Genomic DNA, 17760 nt, shown 5'->3' on the forward strand with positions numbered 1-17760 from the left:
ATTTACTTAAATGGAATCACACAAATGGTTCTATTAATACTTTTTCTTTGTGATAATACCATTCTAACTACAGTGAAGCAATATCATATCTCATTATGCTTGATTTGTATGCTGAGATTAGTGGGCTGAACATTTTACCGTATAGTTTGGCATTTGCGTATCTTCTTCTGAGTAATGTCTATTCAGAGCTCTGCGTCCTGATTCTCTAATTGTCTTAGGCAGCTGGGAACCAAGTAGTGTCTTCAATAAAGATTGATAAAAGCCTGATGACTGATCTTTTCAGATAGTGATGACAGTTGAAAGTCTGGGTGCGGTGTAAAAGATGATTGCAAGAATTTAATTCTGAGGAATAGGGAAAAAAAAGACTGAGTTAACATTTTGAAGATAAATATCAGACGTTCATCTCTGAACAGCAATGAAATATTTCTTGGATATTGAAGTAGAGATTTCAAGCAGAAAAACTATGACACTAGAAATTTGCTAAGAAAAATATTGGTGAAAATATCTTTTTCATAACATTCCTAATCTGCAAAATTAGAAAACCAAAACCTAAGCTGCCATAGAATATTAAAGAAAGGGCAATTGTCATGAATTATTATGGATTATTTACATTGTTTGCTAGAATTTTTAAAGTTATACAATCCATTCTACATTTCAGGTTGAAAATTCTGTAATAATACACAAATTAAACAAGACAACTTTGGAAATGAATGTTTTATATATTAATATAAGTATACCTCTCATATAGGATTGGCTGATATGTGTGTGTGCTTGTGTGGGGTGTGTGTGTGTCTTGGGGCTTCAACACAGAACCTGGTGCTGTCCCTGAGCATTTTTGCTCAAGGTTATCATTTTACCACTTGAGTCACAGCTCTTTGTTGGTTAATTGGAGATAAATTTTCACAGACTTTCTTGCCCAGGCCAGCTTCAAACCATGATCATCAGATCTCAGCCTTCTGGTAGCTAGGATTACAGACATGGGCCACCTGACCATTGCTTGGTTGATTTTTTTTTCATTTCTTTATTGTCAGAGTGATGTACAGAGGGGTTACAGTTTAATATGCAGGCCAGTGGGTACTTTTCTTATTCAACTTGTTTCTGCTTCCTTCATTTTTCTCTCAATTTTCCCCCTCTCCATTTCCCTGCCCCATGAGTTGTGCGGTTGGTGTACACTATATAGTTTTGTAAGTATTGCTGTTTCCTTTGTTTGTCTTTTTATCCCTTGTCTCTCGATTTTGATATTCCCATCCCCTTCCCTAGTTCCAACACATGTATATACAATATCCTAGGTACTGAAATCAGTTACAGTGACATTAGGGGTTAAACCATGGGAAGGACAAAAGAAAAAGGGCATAATTTCCCATGGCATGTTGAAAATAACAACAATGATAAACCACTTGTTTCCATAACTTATAGTTCATTTTGTATAGCATCATCTTATGTGTTCATATGTACATAGCTATTGAGCTATTGATATCTTCTGCTAATGAAAAGTATTCAAAGTTATTGAGATCAAAAGAAAAAAATCTTGGAATTCACCTGAAATGTGCACTGTTGATTAATTTGAAACTATATGATTATGAAATTGGAGAGAGTAATATTGAAATTTTCCTGACCTATTAATGAAAGTGGTTTTAATCGTCTAGGTATTTCTTGAATCACAGCAGAATATTTAAAATTTTATATTTGAAAAACAGTTCTTATATCTTTAAGTATTTATTTTACTCTTATTAGTTAGATAGTAGTGATAAGTGTGATAAGCAGTGAAATATAAATAAATGCATGAAATATTGACTATATGTCTGCTAAATTTATTTTATATAACAAGTAAAGCTACCCTCAAAAACATCCTTAGCTACTAGAAGGAGAATAAATTGTTATTTATTTGAGATATTTAGGTACAAAAGAATTAGTTATATTCTTAAAACCAATCAATACATTTTGACAATGAAACTCAATTCACATAACATTGAATAATACCATTTGAGTAAGTAGGATTAAGGGGATAGTTTTGTGAAGTGTTATTTCTATTTGAAATGTTGGTCAGGGCTCAATGATCTAGAAGAATACAATGAACTTAACAAAATAAGAAGAAAAAATAATCTTTATTTCTCTTTATGCACCCCATAGTGGTGGGGATTGAGGTTCACTGACCTATTACAAGGCCAATTTTTAGGAGCATAGCATTTACAATTAAATAAATCATCATAGTCTGAGTAATATTAGCACTTGAAAGGAAAACCAGGGGAACACCACTTCTTACTTTGGTAGAGTCTGCCAGTCAAAGATAAATGCTCACCAGGTGAGACTACATGACTGAGACTCAATGAATGGATGGCCTATTTTTAGCTTGGCTCCTTCTCTCAATTTAAAAGGGCATGGCTGAGCTTTGTGTTTATGCTTCATAAAATGATGGCTAAATAGCACCAGCTAGAGCCAAGAACAGAGAAGGCAAGCATCTCTACATATTTTTGCCAGTGTTGTCTCTTGCTTGTTCAATCTTGGACTTGTTTTGAAAACAATTCTTGCCAATTTTTCACAACCTTGCCAGCAAAAGACAGAGGCTACATTATGAATTACTGACTCTTAAGCTCAGAATTCTATTTATGAATGACTTGACTTGTAAGGCAATCCTTGAGTACTATGGTGAGCAAAAAGAAATACTGCCATACAAAGTAAGAAAGAACTTCCAAAGTCATTCTATTTAATCACATTTTAATTCTTAATTCAGGAGACAGAAAAGAAAATACCATACTATCAAATTTACTTGTCTTCATTTCTTTTTCCTTAGTAAGTATGCATTCTGATTTTCTAAGTAATGAAAACCATTTTCTCTGTCATGAGAATGTTATAAGCTATCATCATGATTGTGACTCAGTTTGTTCCCAAGCAATTAGTATTGCAAGATACATTTTTTGGATCATATGCAATGTTTCGATCATTACTAATGATCAATGGACTAATTAATTCATAAAGATGCTTGCAGTTAATTTCTAATTGTAATAAGGAAGCAAAGAGCCTTTGGCTCACACCTATAATACTAGCTCATCAGGTGGCTGGGATATGAGGATTGTGGTTCAAAACCAGTCGAGAAAGGAAAGTCCATGAGACTTGCTTCTAATTAATAACAACAACAAAAATCTAGAAGTTGTGCTGTCGCTCAAGTGTGAGAGTGCTAGCCTTGAGCATAAAAAGCTCAAGAGAAAGAGTCCAGGCACTGAGTGCAAGCCCCAGGACTAGCACACGTACATGCCAATCCAATAAAATGTACTTTTCGCTTAAAGTTTTCATGGTGTCCTTGGTAAAAGAAAGGTAATATTTTATAGGAAACTCTTGAAATATTTAATTTCACCGCAAACTTGTCCATAAAATGTGTCACTGAAGTATTTCTGAGCTGTGTTTTAAACATGTTAGGAAACTTTCTCTTTTAAGCAATTTTACTCCTTGATAAATTCTTCAGTGTGAATGGCAGAAGATGACATAAGAGAAATGACTTTGGTAGCATTGCATTGAGTGAATTGCAACAACAACTAAATTATTATCATTGCTTTTCAGGAAAGAACAATCTAATTAGAGATAAAACTGTGGACTACTAGTCAACATGTCACAATTTTCAGTGAATAAAAATTTTCAGAGACCATAAAATAAGATTGGGCAAAAAGCATAACAATACTTGTTCCATTTTCTTGAGAAAGTTATCTGGGGGTCATAAAATGGATTTCTGTTACCTTCCTTTACCATGAAAATAATAAATGTGTTTTTACTTCTTCCCTTAGAATTCAATAGTACTAACTGAATTTCATGGTGAGAAAATCAATCACATATCAATTTTCAATATTCCAAGTAAAGCAATTATTAGAGAAAATAATTGGCTATTGTGATTGACATGAGGCAAAGGTGCAAAGTTTACCAGGGACTTGCTGGTAGCATCAAGTCTGCCCATCAAGACAAGTGCTTTCTGACTCATGTTTGCAAGCAGGTACACATCTTACGCTTGCATAGAGCAAAAACATAGCAGTTACATATGATTTGTAGCCTGCTTTGATATGAGAGGAAGTGACAACAAATACAATCTAATTTTGTTACCAGTCAGCTTTTTTTAAGCAACCATGTTTTATAAAATATATTTCACCACTGAGAATATGGCCTAGTGGGTAGAGTACTTGCCTCTTATACATGAAGCCCTGAGTTCCATTCCTCAGCACCACATATATAGAAAAAGCCAGAAGTGGAGCTGTGGCTCAAGAGGTAGAGTGCTTGCCTTGAACAAAAAGAAGCCAGGGACAGTATTCAGGCCCTGAGTTCAAGCCCCAGGACTGGCAAAAAAAACAAACAAAAAAAAGAATATACTATGCAAAACTATAAAAAATATATTTCACTTCCACCAAAAACTTAAAAGATGTTACCAAAAGCTCTATTCTCAACTAAAACCTTCCACTAAACAGTGTTAGCTAAGATTCTTTGAGGCAAGATTGTAACACACATTTGTCCATTTGAAATTTGGGGGAGAAGGTGTGTGACTTGGAGGGTGGTGGTGGACTGACAGGTCAGAGGAGGTATTCACATGGACATACATTTGAGAGTTCACATTTTCTCATGGAACATAGGAGGAGTATCTATAAAAAAGGAAAGTGGAGATAGCACCAAAGATTTCTATCCTGAATGGTAGAAGGATACTTTGCATCTTGCCTTTCTGCTTTGATAGGCACTCCCCCTAGATTCCAAAAGAAAATGGCAGAAAGAAGGTAGACATGGGGGCTGGGGATATAGCCTAGTGGCAAGAGTGCCTGCCTCGGATACACGAGGTTCGATTCCCCAGCACCACATATACAGAAAACGGCCAGAAGCGGCGCTGTGGCTCAAGTGGCAGAGTGCTAGCCTTGAGCGGGAAGAAGCCAGGGACAGTCAGTGCTCAGGCCCTGAGTCCAAGGCCCAGGACTGGCAAAAAAAAAAAAAAAAAAAAAAGGTAGACATGGTAGAAGGGTGGTAGAATGAAGCAATTCAGCGGATTGTATGTTGAATATAACACCCAGTACAACACCCAGGTACAGCTAATCTCTAGGTGGAGCATATAAATCTAGCCTCCTTGCTGAAGGTGGTATTATAAGCATAATTTGAATGTCAAAAGCATATGGAGAGAATTTAATTTCAATGTAGAGGTGAACGCTCTTCCTCTTAAAGAAATGATTATAAAGGGCAGCACCAAGACTAAAGTTCTGGTGTTCTCCTATATTTCAATACTGAGAAAGGAGAAAGGGAAGAAAAGCAGGGGACTCTAGGGGAACTGCCTCTGAGCTGCGGGGCAGAGGAAGTTTGAAAAGATGTATGGAATTCATAACTGCTATAAGAATACAGATGCTTAATGATTTAAAACTGGATAAATTCCGCATAAACTAATGTGCATTGAAAACATTGTAAATCGAAGTACATTTAGCTTATCTAATCTATTGCACAACATACTTTAGCAACAGAGTGCACTTGCCTGTTTATCGTGGTGATTGTGTGGTGGCCTGAGAGCTGTCCAGATTAAACGGACAAAATCTTTCTCTAGTTCCATAACACAAGAACGGATAAAATTTCAATATTCAAAGCACAACTTACTATGTATGTGTGGTACACCCTCATTAAGCCAAAGAATCCTGTCTTTTAACCAATGTTAAATCAGAGAGTAGACATATATAATAGAGTTAATTCTTTGTGGAACAAAACACACATGGAAGTATCTACTGCAGAGCTTAGGGAGCAGGTACACCATTAAAGATGCATGGCACCTTGCTGTTGAAGAGAAAGAGGAGAAAGAGTTTTATACAAAGTCCTGGGCAACACTGTTAGGAAAGTAGTAACGGAAGCACAGCTTTTCATTGTAATCAAGATGGGCCATCATGAAGCAGTTGGAGCTTGGAGAAGGAATGGGATCCTTAGAAATCCAGGAAGAAACTCCACAATAGTAAACATGGATCAGAAAGAAGTCAGGTACTGGTGGCTCACGCCTGCAATCCAAGCTACTCTGCAGTTTGAGATCTGAGGTTTGAAGTTCCAAGCCTGTCTGGGCAGAACAATCCCTAAGACTAGTATTTCCAATTGAATTACAGAAAAAGCTGAAAGTGGCACTGTGGCTCAAGAGGTAGAGCACTAGCCTTGAACAAAACCAGCTCAGAGGCAGTGCTCAGGTCCAGAGTTAAAGCTTCAGGACTGGCAAACAACAACAACAGCAACAACAACAAACAGGATCAGAACAATGACTTAACTACAGGGACTTGCCACGTAATGCAACATTTCCCATTTATGCAATGTGACATCTGTAGTACCCATAGGATTCATTTTATTGCTATTGTAGAGGTGATGTATAGAGGGGTTACAGTTGCATAAGTCAGGTAATGAGTACATTTCTTTTTGAAGAGTGTCACTTCTTCCTTCACTTTCTCTCAGTTTCCTCACTCATCCCCACCCCCACACGTTGTGTAACTCATTTTCAACATAGTGTCTAGTGAGTATCACTTCAGCATTTATTCACCCTCTGTCCCACCATTTATGTGTTCCCCTCTTATAGTCTCCAAAACAAATAAACTTATAAGCAAGGCAAAAAGTTCAGAAAACAAAAACATCAACAAAGGAAAAAAGAAAACACCTCTTATTTCCTTTTCTTGGAGTTTATTTTGGTAAAAATCATTTTATAATGCTCTTATGCACATAGCTACTGAGCCTTTGTGATCCTTTTCTATAAATATTCCTTTTTGGTCTCACTGTGTGAATGTTTGGAGACCTACTTAATATCTCATGCCCAGGTATATATTTTGTCTTTTACCATCCGATGTGTTTACTTATGCATTTGTAGGCACATTCTAGTTACCACAAATAAGGGAAACTGTGTTCCTTTGGGTCTGACTTGATATGACACTTAATATAACATCTCTGGCCATAAAAGAAATGCAAATGAAGATAGCATTGAGATTCTACCTCACCCCAATTAGAATGCCCATTATCAAGAAAATTAATAATAATACATGCTGATTGTGGATGTGGCCAAAAGGGAACTCTACTACACTGTTGATGGGTATATAAACTTGTTAAATGACTCTGGAAAGCAGTATAGAGGTCCCTCAAATGACTAAATATAGAGCTTCCCCATGACCCAGCAGTTACATTCCTGGGCATTATCCAAAAGACCACAAACCAGACAATACTGAAGCTACCTCCACAAATATGTTCTTTGAAGTCTTGTTTATCATATATGGCATCAACCCAGATGCCACTCAGTGGAAGAATGTATCAAAGAAATGTGTTATATATACACAATGGAATTATATATTCCATCAGAAAGAATGATATTGTAACCACTCATAAGGAAATGGAAAGACTTGCAGTGGAAATATATTACCTGAAGTAAGCCAGATCCATAAAATCTATGGATCTACCTTGCTCTTCTGTTTTCAGAAAGATAGTTATGTGAACTGTAACTGTGTAGAATTTTCCTTGTTCAGCTTTGTAAGTTCTCTCATTCTCTTCACCAAGATCTGCACACCTGATTATAAGATTTCCCTGGTAGATGCACTCTTAAGTTACATATTGTGAACAGGAAGGATGTTATATAATTTGTTTCTTCTTTTTTTCAAGGAGAAATATCTTGTTTACTTATTATACAAATTCTAAAAAATTACATTAGATGATTGTTTTCATATAATGTTCATCTTTTATTTGCTTGGATATCTTAAAGGATCGTTTACTTGAGTAACATAATGATACAGTTTATGTTTCATCTCCATTATGCACAGGGAGAAGTAATATTGTTTGATGCCAAAAGTTTTCTATTAAAACAAATAAGTTGTACTAGTTGATGATGTAGCAAACATTTTATATTCAGAATAAGTACATTTTCCTTTTTCTCAGGATATTCATATTCTGTCAAAGAGGATACTTAATTTTAAAACAGAAGTAAATTTTGCAAATGCTGGGATTTGGTTTATTTTCTGAGCTATTCCAAGTGAGAGCCATTTAACTTAGGGAAACATCCTTTAGGCTGTGTTCCAAAGTAAAATGACTAGAATTATTTATATTTAGAAAAAACTAAATGGCATGCACTTAAACTGAACTATAGTCAAGTCTGTAGTTATATCAGATTGTCAAGACCATGCAATCTCCCAAGAGTGAAAGATAATTCAGCCTGGATATGTTGGTACCTTTGTTTGCAATATAGCAAGGAATTGGAATAGATGTTCTTTGTAGTCAATGTTCTAAAATTTTCCTTTAACTCTAATTTCCTAGCCTTTGGAATGATAGGTGCTGTTATGGTGTAATTGTTTAAATGGTACATACTTGTTGAATGGTGAAAATGTAAATTAGAAAGAGTGGACATGATCTCTGAAGAGCTATATTGCTGCATAAGAGAAAAATATTAAGATGCCAGAGATTGCTCAGGTAAGGAGTTTGCCCTCTCTGGGTTTGCATTGGCACACTATGATCTAGTAACTGGACTAGGCAGCTTGAAAAATCTCTATTTTGAGCAGACTGCTGATTTTTTTTAACCAAAAAAAGCAAGTGTCTATCATTTTATGAAAATTTACAAGTATTACTTTGAGTCACAGGATAAACAGAAAAATAGTAAAACAAGAGCAAAAATGTAGCTGAATCATGGGGCCTAAATGGTGCAGCACAAAGCCCTGATTTCAAACTGCCATGCTACCATTTAAGAAAATATCCAAATCTGAGCTATCGTTGACAGTCTGCTTGCAATTAAAACATGTCTATAAAGGTCACATTTTATTTTTTAATATTTTTCAGAAGACTCCCTACTAATTCTTGAATTTCCATAGTAAGATTGTAATGACCCTTCTATCATCTCTAAATATATATTTGTATTCTATGTTTCCCTCTCTTTGTCTCTGCATGTGTGTGTCTGTGTCTCTCTCTTTTGGTCTGCCTTTTTGTTTCTCTTGTTGGTTTAGTGAAAGATTTATCATTTTCTATCTTAAAAATTTTTGTTTTATACTTCCTTTTTATTACTCTTTTGGGTACATTTATCTCTACTTTGACATTTGTTATTTATTTTCTTTTGATAATTTGTTTTGTTTTCCTATAACCTTGCTAGGTTGTACTCATCAGAACGTCTTGTTTTTTAATGAAGACATTCACCACTATAAAATTATCTCAGTGTTGCTTTTGCTCTATACCACAGATTCTATCATATTATGTTTCCATTATATTCATTTCAAGGACTTTTTGAATTTCCTTTTGATTTCCTACATGGCCCAATGTGTTTTTCAAAAGTCTATTGCTTCTTTTTTTTGGTTGCCTCTTTTTTTCATTTCTTTATTGTTAAGTGCCAGGCTTCGCTCTACCTCCCATCCACATGGGGGTCCTGGGCTTCTCTGCCTCTTCTGTGTGTGGTCCTCTGCCGCTCTCAATGCATTCCACTGGCCAGTAGGAATTAACTGCAGGAGCGGAGGCCACGGGCAGCCTTGGTAGCTTGTGGTCACGGGAAGTCCTGCCCCCTCCCCATTCCCAAGGAAGACACAGGCGTATGGACTTCTCCGAGAACCCTCAAGGGGTGTTCTGGTTTAATAAAGGGAGGGGCTAATAGTTATATGGCAACGATGAGGAGAAAAGGGGTGATAGACCAGGAACTGGCGATAGGCCATCAAGCTTGTCCTAGGACACCTTCATGGGCTAACATCACTTCCCATAGTACCGCCCTCTGGGCAAAGCCCGCCAAAGGGGGGCACACGTGCTCGCTGGTGAGAAGTTGGGGGGCTGGTTTCAAAGCTACTCCTTCTGGTTCGGGACCCAGAGGGAGATAAGTGTGGCTTACTTCCACAATGCCCCAGGGCTGGGGGAAGGGCAGCTTCTAGGGAGCACTCTCATCGCCCTTCCCCCTTCAAGGCCAAGCTGAATCCCCAACAGTTAAGTTCTTTTTCTTCAAGTGTTTCTGTAATTTCTAAAGTTTCTTCTGATTCTAAATTGTAGGCACAGGATGTGATTTGTTCTTTCATTCATTTTTGTGACTTATGGCCTACGAAATAATCTACTTGAGAGGAACATTTTGAACTGATACCAAAAATGAATATTCTACAATATCTGGATGGAACGTTGTGTGAATATCTGTTAAGTCCATTTGATATATACTGTATTTTAACTCTGATATTTCTCCTCTGACTCTTTTTGGATGCTCTATCTATTGGTGAGTGAGATACGTTGAAATTTCCTACATTTTTAATAAACTTCTATTTCTCATTTTAGGTCCAATAGTGCTGTTTAATTGAACAAGATCTGTAGCTATTATTTCCTATAGATGAATTGATCTCTGGGTCATTATATATAGACCTTTATTATCTCTTCTTGCTATTTTTGTCTTCAAGTCTACTTGGTCAAATACAAGCCTAGCTATTCCTGCTTTTCTGTGGATTCCATTTGCTCAGTGTGCCATTTCCACCTTTTCCTTTAGATGTCTGTTCTTAGTAGAAGCATCCTTAGCTGCATTTTGTTAGTAGACATCCCAGGAGTGATGAGTGTGGGCCTGAAACAGCCTGGATTAGGCACTGATGTGTGTCTCTGTGTTTCTTGAGAGGAGAGAGAAGAATCACAGAACTTCTTCTCTGATACCACCAAATTGAATCAGTTATACATAAAACTATGGCAAATAACCTGAAAGTATTCGATGAAGCAAATTACTCAGAAAATGAGGTTATCTGATGTCATTGGTATACCTTGCACAGGTATATGTAAGCACCCTAGTTAAAGCATTGACTGCTCCTACTTTCCAATTTTAAAAATTGTTAACTTATTATATTTGTTTTAATACATTTAGAATAGGAGATACTTATGGGATAATGAATTTTCAGTTTGACATGAATAGAAATGTGTAAAATTATTGTAATTATGATCAAGATATGTCTTCTAACCTTCAGAAATAGCATCCATGCCTACTTATTGACCTGTGCAGTGACAGAAAGAATACTACCTTACCATTAGCAATCTTGACTTTTTTTTTTATCCTGAGTATGCCACTTACATTTTGAGATTATTCTATCCATTAGTACTTTACAATAATGGCAGTATATTGGAAAAGATTTACCTAGCATATGGAAGACCTAGATACATGTTTGCATTTGGAGAGGGAGCAAATGTTGAAGGTGATTTCAACTTCCTTGACTATTATAAAAAAAATAAAGAACTTATGAGCTGGGATAAATCAGACTTTGGTTTTTGTATTTTTAAAATTGGCTTCCATGAAATAGAAAATATTTCTGACTTCTGGTCTAAATAAATTTGAAATGTGTTTTGTACAATGAATGAAGATTTTTTGAGCACTTGTCCTTTACCATCTTGTTCTCTTGTTCTATATACTGGCATTATAAAAGCCCCTATTTTCCATTAGTTTTCATATACACATGAACAAACGATTAAAAAGTCAATAAAATAAATTGCTATAATATAAATGTTTTTGAATAATGAACTAGATGAAAACTAGAAATGGGTAGGCTAAAGACTTTGGTTTTAAGAGATCTCAAAAGATATCTTTGAAGAAATGATATATGAAATAAAATTCAATGGTCATGATGTTTTAAGTATTGTGGGATGGCTAGTATTACCAGAATTTTTATTGCAATCTAATATGGAATAAGAGAGGATATATAAAATTGCAAAACATTTTTGGTAACACATATTTTGAAATGCATAACCGTGGAGGCAAACGTTTCCTTGAGAGAAATGTCTATTACTTTGCCTATTGATTATTTTCCCCAGCTTCCTGTTCACAAGCACCCTATTTTGATTATATTACTTACCCAATTCCAAACGCTTTAGAACAGGATTTTTCAGTGTGTTATTTTAACCTGTTCTTCATAATATGTACTTTTTTTGCTTTCCTGTAAAGAACCTCTTGTAGAACTTGGAGCCTCCCAAGAAGAAAGTATCCTCTGGAGATGTAGCACCATTACTTTCTATGTCCAGTACTACTTGAATCTCACATTACATTGTTGAGCACAGATTTCTTTCAAAATAGCTAGTCTAGCATGCCACGTTGGAGTATTTATAATTTTGATGGTTCTACTGTCTTTTTAATGTGGTATATGCCACATAAGGATCATAGATGAAGCTCCTCTTTGGCATCCACACAGGTTGAAATAACGAAGTGATAATGGTGAGCTATCTTTCATCAGAACATCCTCCCAGGCCACACATGGTACATGGATGATAAAATGATCCATTCACCTGCCTTCGCAAAGGCATATTAGCCTTCCTAGTATCACTGGATGCTTTTCACTGCCACACATAATTCACAACTATGCTGTGAGCTCAGAGAAAAGACATCCAGTATTTTTAAATGAGTTCATTTTAAAGTAACTTTTCTGAGGCAAATTTAGTTTTTTGTAGTTTTTTAATCTCTGTTTTTTAAATTGTTTCAGAAGTGATATATGGCGGGGCTGGGACTATGGCCTAGTGGTAAAGTGCTAGCCTCGTATACATGAAGCCCTGGGTTCGCTTCTTCAGCACCACATATATTGAAAAAGCCGGAAGTGGCGCTGTGGCTCAAGTGCTGGAGTGCTAGTCTTGAGCAAAAAGAAGCCAGGGACAGTGCTCAGGCCCTGAGTTCAAGCCCCAGGACTGGCCAAAAAAACCTCAAAAAACCAAAAACCAAAACAACAAGTGATATATGGGAGGGTTACATTTACATATGTCAGATAATAAGTATATGTCCTTTCATACAGTGTTATCTGTTCCCTCCCTCCCTTTTATTCCCTCCCTCCAGTCTGTACCCACGATGTTTTATAAAGTACACTTACATCAATGACCAGTGCACTTCACTGTTGCACTTTTTCACCTCTTTTCCTCTGATTCTGTGCCCTCCCAGAAATATGCACGTGAATATACCATTTTTTGTACATATAGAAGCACTCACAAATCAGCAACAAACTTTGAAAACAATTGTTTGGAAGTCTTCCTGGTGTGCAAAACAATTTGGCAGGAACAGTCAGAGTTAGACATTATCCTGGTCTTCCATTATAATCTAAATTCTCCACATATGATTGAAAATGCTTTTACACCTTGAACCTAACTTGTGAGGGTGCTTTATAACCAGTTTCTTTATTTCTCACCTTTCTGCATCCTCCCTTTTCATCTTTATCTACAATCTTTCTTTTTTCTCTGTTTCTAATAAAAACTTTGATAATTTCCTACAAGAATTAAAAATTAGTAACCTGATGTTTATGCAATTTAAAGCATAATTTAGAACAGCATTCCAAATGAGTAGAAAATTTTGAAGGTTATACTTTCATAATATTTTATGTAATGTGTATCCATGTGGTAAACTTAAGAAACAAAAACATATAACATATATGTATTGGACTAAATATATTTAAATAAAATGCCTAAGAATACCAGCATAGATATAGCAACATCAGGAATTTTTTAACATGTATTGGATGGATATGCCAAAACACTTTACTATAGTAATAATTTAACTTATTCCAAAATAAAATGCATAAACTAAATAACATGGGATCTCAATATAAATTACAGTTTGTTTTCCCCATGCACTCTTGGTCTTATACTCTTTTCTTTAGGGATCACCTGTTTATTTATAGACCTCTTTTTTATTTGCTTGTTAATATTTCAGCTTCTAAATATGCAGATAATTTATTGTAGTCTTGAACAATTAGATGGCCAGGGAATGTCCCCTACATCTCTGTATGTAAAAATAATTTTACCTAATCCAAATTGTATAAATATAAGTTTCCCATTGATACCACAAAAAGACATTTAACTACAGGCAAAGATGGGAGATAATCTGTGTAAAGCTCATTGTTATGTCTCCATTAAAGTAGACATTAAACAAACAGGCACTATCAGAATTATTAAGAGAAATCAAAGAACTTGAAAAAAATTGAAGTGAAGTTTTATCTCAGCATCTAAGTGATAAGTAAATTTTCTTTAAAATGCAAGGAAGCATTTGATATTTAGATGTAGAAATAAACAGTTGTGATTAGCCTGTTTCAAGGTGAAGGATTCATTCCCTTTAGAGATGACTTTTACATTTCCATAACGGTATTAGTTCAAGAGCACTGGATATAAGCATCCCCCTAGAGAATACTACCTTCATCTCTGCTAAAGAGCCTAAGCTTGAATTATTTAAGTGTATCTAAAGGATGTAAAATTCAAAGAAGAACATATTTTTATTTTTTAATGATGTATACCATTTAGATTACTCTATTTTTTGCCTTAGTGCTTACTGAGAAATCCCCAAACACTTAGTTATTATTTTAGGATCTTGGGTGATTTATAAAAGTAATTTTCCAAGAGATCTCTAGAGCTAACTAATTCTCTATGGGTCATAGGTTCTATGTATCAGAATAAGTAATTCTGCTTTGTAAGGGTGATTCTCAGCAAATGCCTCTGAAGGAGAAACACTTCCAATTTTACATTTCTTTTTCTATTCAAGAATCTCTTATTGTGAAACTGTTGACTGTCAGTTCATTATGGGATGTCCCATGGATCTTGTTGTATTTCAGCTTTCCTTTTCTCATTTTTAATATTTGGTGCTAGCACAGGGTCTTAATGTAAAATGCTACAGGACCAACTGTTGTCCGCTTAGCTTTCTGAAGCCTATTAGTCATTAATAGCAATTTTAATCTCCTCCACCCACCATATTAATAATACTAATAATGACTAAGATGCTACATAATTATTCAATCTCTATTCAATTTCTTTGTTTGGCACCTAAAAAAAGGAATAGGTGGGTCCTGGTTAGTGAAATGCAGAATACTGAGAGCTGAGCAAAATACAATCAGTCCTCATGTTTCATGGATTCCTTCTCTTCTAGACTTGTCTCTTCACTAAAATTTATTTGTAGTTCAACTTCAATACTTACAATACTTTGCATGTATTCACCATCACCCCCTACCCCACAGAGACAGAGACAGAGAGAAAGAGGAAGAGAGAGGAGAGAAAGAGAGAGAGAGAGAGAGAGAGAGAGAGAGAGAGAGAAAGAGAGAGAGAGAGAGAGAGAGAGAGAGTTGTAAGGAATTTGAGTCGCCCAAGGCATCTTTCTAGCTGTCTCAGGTCTTTTACACTTTTACTGCAGTATTTGGCTTCCACGATTTGGGAAAAGGTTCTCCATAGTGGAAGAATGCAATACATCTGGATGAGAAGATGTATCTATTAGACAAATGGAATTGAGCCATGGATGTCCATGTACCACTGTATAAACTATGTGTATGTTATTAAATAACTTATCTTTAAACTGAAATTCACCCAAAACAAGGTGTTTAATAATCAGTTGATAAAATATCACGTCCAGAGCCTTCTGGTAGCTTCCCTTTATGGGTCAATGCTCACTAATAAAGTATTCATAGGGTTGTTGTTTTTTTTAATAGAAAATGACTATTGCAGATAGCAAGATTTTGGCTTCGTAGTTCTGGTAACAGCTCAGTGGCAAGAAATGACAACTTCCAAAACAGAATGAGAAGGCCTCAGGCATGTGACAGGTGTCAACTGACTTAGAAATATGTGCTATTATATATTGTATTATTTTAGAACAGGGTCAGAAGAAGCTTGATTCAGGTAAATGCAGAAATATTTGCTTAAGATTTGTCCCAATACTTGGTTATTTCATCTACCACCTCAGAATATGGTTCATAGAGCTATTGATTGCTTGGATATCTTACATCCATAACATTGACCTAATGAGTCACACACCCTGGCAATGGTGCTTACTCAACCTTGGTAAGAACAAAGTGGGAGAGTAACACGAAATGTACCAGATATTTTAGAATATATTTCAGTGTTAAGAGGGGAGAATAATGCAGAACAGTTATTTTAAGGTAAAGCACATACTTCATTTCATATTTGTATCATCAAGATATAGTGTCTGGCATAAGAAATAGAGTCTTGGGATAACAAATATATAGACAGGTAGACATACAGACAGACAGATAGATAGATAGATAGACAGACAGAGAGACAGATAGAAAGACAGATAGATATAGAGATATAACTATACACATATATAGAATAGATAGATGGGGAGAGAGAGAGAGAGATACAAGAGATACAAGTGGACAAGTTGTAGACACAAACCAGTAGTAGTTCAATGCCTATATAATAGTCACATTATTTCCTTCTCTTTCCAGGAATGAAGAATGTCAGGTCTATAGGCTACACAAGGCCTACAAAATCATTTGGCCTGGCCCTGACAAGGAAACTTCAGATGAAGCATGATATTTAGTAACTCTAAGAGCTTTCCTCAAAGCAAAATTCAAAAGTCTAGGCCTGAAAAAGATAATATAAATACCCAAATGACCCTTGGCAGAAAAATTACAGTTCCTTACCCTCTGAGACTTTTTTTTTTTGCCAGTCCTGGGCCTTGGACTCCGGGCCTGAGCACTGTCCCTGGCTTCTTCCCGCTCAAGGCTAGCACTCCGCCACTTGAGCCACAGCGCTGCTTCTGGCCGTTTTCTGTATATGTGGTGCTGGGGAATCGAACCTAGGGCCTCGTGTATCCGAGGCAGGCACTCTTGCCACTAGGCTATATCCCCAGCCCCCTCTGAGACTTTTGAGTGGTTATAGTATATGGTCAATATAGAAAGCAGGAAGACAGATTCGTTTTTTTTTTTGTTGTTGTTAATTTAACCAGGGATTAGGCCAAAATAATGGCATCTTTATTGCTATCAAGTTTGGGGATAATTTCAAATTTAAATAAGATGGGGAAGTTTCCCTGTGTGCAAAGCTCAATGTATTCTGCTTGGTAGTAGACTAAATAAAGACGGTTTGGGTTAATGACTCACCTAGACTTCTGGAAAGACTGTAACAGCAGGTGACTGTTAAAGAAAATGACAGGAGAATCAAAGACAAAGTAATTAGTTGTTAGCATGTGAGCAAACATATGTGTATGTGTATGATATATGGAGATACTGTATTCTTTCACACCTAAACGTTTATACCAGAAAAGAGAAATCCACAAGACAAAATGACTAAGTCAGTTAACATTGACTTATTTTGTGGATTATAATAGAATAAGCATTCATTAGTTTGGTGTAGTCAGAGTAAGATAGCCAGAAGATACATGTGGGATAACTAGTACTTCCATTTACTGAAATAACTATGACAAATATGTTCCCCCAAATATCCTTTAACCTGCCAGATGTAGATACTGATGGTATTTTCCCCAATGTAACATTATTCCTCAAGAATTTATTCAGTCACTGTTGACTAGTCAGCTCTCTTAACGCTCTTCTATTCTAGAAGGGCCAGTAGTTTGCATCCACAATGACATACACTCAAAAGAGTATTGATTTGCCTTTCATGTCCATAAATGCCTAGCAAGAATCACTATCTAGGGATTTAGGAAATGCCTGCTTCACTACCACCAAATCTAACATAATGCAGCATTTACCCAGGATCTCAATATAGGGAATAAATTATGGGAGTAGGAATGTGATGCTGTGATCTATTCATTGTACCATATACCACACCACCCATATTTTTAATATCCAACTAAGAAACTTGTGTTATTTGGTTCTGACACTCAAAGTCCCCCCCAAACCTTATAGTGAAATTCCTATAATAAGTTAAACCTGTCACCCTAATGTATCATATAAAGCTACACAATGTATGTATATAAATATATGTGCATATATAATGTATATAAAATATATGTTGTCCATGGTCCAGCAGACATGAAGAAGTTATCAACTGAGCAAGGGTAATTGACTCTGATCGGCAGGAGAGGATCAGCTTTCCTTTACACATGGGAAGGGATAAAGATCA

The sequence above is a fragment of the Perognathus longimembris genome, chromosome 1 (genome assembly GCF_023159225.1).
Source record: "Perognathus longimembris pacificus isolate PPM17 chromosome 1, ASM2315922v1, whole genome shotgun sequence".
Lineage (NCBI taxonomy): Eukaryota > Metazoa > Chordata > Mammalia > Rodentia > Heteromyidae > Perognathus > Perognathus longimembris.